This window comes from Gavialis gangeticus, unplaced genomic scaffold, assembly GCF_001723915.1.
Source record: "Gavialis gangeticus isolate Ggan-Ray unplaced genomic scaffold, GavGan_comp1, whole genome shotgun sequence".
NCBI lineage: Eukaryota > Metazoa > Chordata > Crocodylia > Gavialidae > Gavialis > Gavialis gangeticus.
The window spans coordinates 17,527,622-17,531,689 of NW_017729009.1; the positions used below are offsets into that span (position 1 = coordinate 17,527,622).

Consider the following 4,068-nt stretch of genomic DNA (forward strand, 5'->3'; position numbering starts at 1 on the left):
GCCCTCATTACAGACTGGGGAATCTGAGGCAGAAAAGATTTCTGCGAAAGATCATTCAGTGAATTCAAGACAATGACAGTGCTCTAAAATTAGAACTTTATGAAGGTATAGTCAACCCAAAATTCTTATTGAAATCTGGAAACTCCCTGCAAGCAAGTTGTACTGATACTCTACTCTTCCCTAGAATCTTCCATTTGAGTCTTTGAAAGGGTTTTGTAAACATTACTAAGCCTTACAGTATCTACCTGGGACAGTATGTGTAATTCAGAAGTAATTCTCCACTGGACTGGATGAAGTCACCCTAGTTTATGGGTTTGTGTCATCCCTCCACTGTTTTAATTCGCATTACACTGGCGTAAAAAAAATGATGTAATCATTTCATCTGAGCATCCCAAATTCAGTCATTGAGGATCAAGTCATTCTAACTCACTAAGCAGTAGTCTTTACTCCAGGTGAGAGAGCTAGATTGGATCCATGAAACATTTGCTAACATCTGCAGTTCCCATGTAGGGCACCGTCACTTCAGGAAGCCCAGTTCCAGCAGAATCTAGAGTGTATTTCAGTGGGCGCATCTACATGAGATGTTAATGGTGCAGTAGACTCATTCTACTGCACATTACCACAGCATGAAAAAAAACGTGCTAACGCACAGTAGAACCAGGTTACTGCACATTGGCAGCACTTACAAAGTGTGCACTGGTGCTAATGCTCAGCAGTGCAAATTATGGCACATTAAGTTAGTATCTGTGATTACAGGTACTAAACTTAATGTACCATAATTATGACACATGGATGAACATGTAGACATGCCTAGAAATTGCAAAATCTGATCCTGCCCCACTTCCTCATTGGGCACATATACATGAGACACTTTACTACACATTAGACTAATCTAATGTGCAGTAAAGTATCCCTGTCTACACATGGGATTTACTGTGCAGCAAATTAACTGTTTGCTAGTACCAGGAAATGCAGGTACTAGATTAACAGCACATTAGCTACTGCAAAGTAGTGCACATGTAGATGCTGACCTGGAGCAATTTGCTCCCAGTCAGGCCAAAGAGCAGGGGGCCTGCTGCTACCTGGCTAAGCCCTGGTGCAGGGGGGCAGTTATCTGCCTACCACATGGGGATTAGGACTGTTTCCCACAGTCCTAATCCCCATGTGGTAGGCTGCAAGAGATATTCTACAGGTGGGACTGCTGCATCTCAGCCACGTGGTTGGAAGAGCTGTCAGGGCAGCCAGGCCTGCTGCACCCTAGCTATGTGGAGACAGGGACCAGCCCCCATGCCCTTGCCAGTGCTGGGGTTAGCACCCATAGGAAGCTAAAGCTCCCCCTGGCTGCTGCAGGGGGACAGAGCAGGGCAGGAACAGTCCAGGAATGAACTGTTCCCATCAGGATCAAATTTGCTCCTGACAGACACATTCACATGCATGTGGGAGTGCAGTTCTTTTGTGAAAAAAGTTTGGGCCCATTAATTGTATGTATAGATGCACCCAGTGAGCACTTTTCTCCAAGTGACTTGTTCTTTTCTAAACCTACCCTGCTCTCAGTTTTTAAATTATACAGTCCCCTACCCTGAAGCTCCATCATGAGCCCTAATAGTGCTAAGGAAGGGACAGAAGTTTACCAAGCTAGTTACTATACTAGTTGACAACTGTGATGTGTGTCTAGGTCCTATTTTATTTGGATCACCACAGTGCAAGGGTGAGGTTGGTTCTAGTTAAAGGCTCCTATTTCAATTAATCTTTGATCCTCTCATTTTATCTCCCTTGTATCTCTCTGGAGTCACTTGACTCTTCTGCCATCACATAACAAAGGACATTGGCACATCTTCCCACTAGGCATCAGTGACTTTTGCTTATATCTTTTAAACTTGCCAATCTGTTGACATTTGTGGTGGTTCTTTCCAGTCCCCATATCAAAGAAAGAATGGTTTGTTGGTTAGGGTTTTAATATGAGATTGCAGCAATTTAAGTACAGTTCCCTAATCTGCTACACAGAATCCTGTGCAACCTTGGACAAAGCACTTAGCCTCTCTGTGCCTCAGTTCTTAATCCAGAAAAATGGGCATAACAGCCCTGCTGTACCTCACAGAGGAGATGCATCCTGTGAGGTCCCTTCCAGAACTGTGATTCTAAGATGATGAGGTGATTAGATGCATGTGGATACAGGTAGATGGTTAGATAGATTCTTTTTGATCTACCAGCCAACTCAGACTTCTTAAACCAGGAGGAAACCAGAATTCCTCAGGAAATTACTCTGTTCTTACCTTTGCAGTTACTGTATATTTTGCAAATCCTTTTGAAATGTAAGTGGATTTCAGCTAATGCAAGTGCATACAGTGCCACCCAGTGTTGGGAACAATAAATGTCTCGTTCAGATCTGGTATAAACTCACGATTGCAGAGTTGCCTTCCCATTAGGGGTCATGATGTGAGATTAGAGGTTCACATGTCACTTCTGTAGTTGAATGAACCATTCTGTTGAAACTACCACACGACCTTCCTTCAAAACCAGTGACTAGAACTCAGATGTGTGCTCGCACAAAAACACAGCAAGATTTGTGCTTGGTGAATATAATTATGTGATTTTGTGCATGCCTGTTTTGTAATGCATACTCTGTAATAAAAAGGACAGGCACCCTAGCTATAACTCTGTTTGCAGACTGATGATCTCCAGGCATTTTAAGTACATCTAAATCAGAGGCCAAAGTTTGGATCTTACAACAATTTGAAAAGCATCCTAAGGTGCTTGTACGTGTGATGGTTGCCACAACATACATGTGACGAAAATGTCATTTATGTGGCTTAACGGCATCACACGTTACATGTGCACCAATGTGCGGGGTTTCTGATGAGTTTGCACTGTTGCAAACTAAACTGCATCTGGATATAGTTTAGTTTGCAACACTGCAAACTGCAATGATGTACCTGTTGGCTCGGCCCCTAGCTGCAGGGAAGGCAGGCCGGCTCCACAGAAGAAAAAGGACCAGGCCCTTTGCTGTGAGGGCCCAATCCTTTTTTTGGCAGGGCCTGCCACCTCTCCTGTGGCCGGGGCCCAAGCTCCCAGTGGTCCAAGCAGCCCCTTAGCTGTGGGGGGCTCTGGTCCTTCCCTCCACAGTGGCAGCGCCCCCTGGGGCTGCCTGGGCGGGCTGCTAGTGGGCCAGGTACTGCCCCAGCTTCGTGGCAGCACCCAGCCCAATCCAACTGTTCCTTGAGCCTGCCCAGGGAGCAGCGCTCGGTGGGCTTCCAGCAGGTGGGCTCAGGGAACGGTTGGATTGGACTGGGTGCTGCCTCTGAGCTGGGGCAGCACACGGCCCTCTAGCAACCTGGCCTGGTGGCCCAATCATGGAGGGAAGGACCGGGGCCTTCCCCAGGTTCAGGGTCCACCATTTCATTTTAGCGGGCAAGGCCTAAACCCCCATCACATGTACAAGCACCCCTAGTGTTTGGAGACACTTGAATTCAAGCTAACCTGTTACAGAGATGAGCCTGACAAACCTTTTTGGTTTTGATTCCATCATGTATTTGACTGCTAAAGAATGAAAGAAAGAGGTGTAATTATGAAGAATGGAAAGACAGGAAAATCTTTCTCATACTGTGATCTATGAGCCTGTGGCATGTCATCCAATGGAACTGGGGAAATATTTATTAGGAATCAGCATTTCAAAAAGTTGGTTGTACATATGTGCATACATGCGCATGCACACACACACACATTTGAAAGATTTCACCCGTAACTAAGTGACAATTGGCAATGTAATTATTGCATTATCAATCAGTTGTAAAAACTGGGCATTTGAATAAATAGTCAATTAGGCATCCAACTATCCATCTATGTCCTCATAAGACAATATATGAAAACATGATTGAAATTTGAATCCTTCCATGTCAGAGAACCCTAGGAATTCTGGCCTAGAAAATAAACTTCGTAAATTCTAGATGAAATGGGTAACCTCACCCAAAACTTCCCAAGAGGACATTTTTTTGTGCATTAGTGTCAAAAACTTTATATGGCCCAGCATACCAGAGCTGTAGCAAAGTAATTCAGATTCCATTAGGCAGG

General features: G+C 44.7%; 1 protein-coding gene across 4 annotated transcripts in view; it reads right to left on the reverse strand.

The window, feature by feature from the left end:
• PHACTR3 (phosphatase and actin regulator 3) overlaps nucleotides 1-4,068 on the reverse strand; it is a 194,693-nt gene that overhangs the window by 51,939 nt on the left and 138,686 nt on the right. The window lies entirely within an intron of this gene.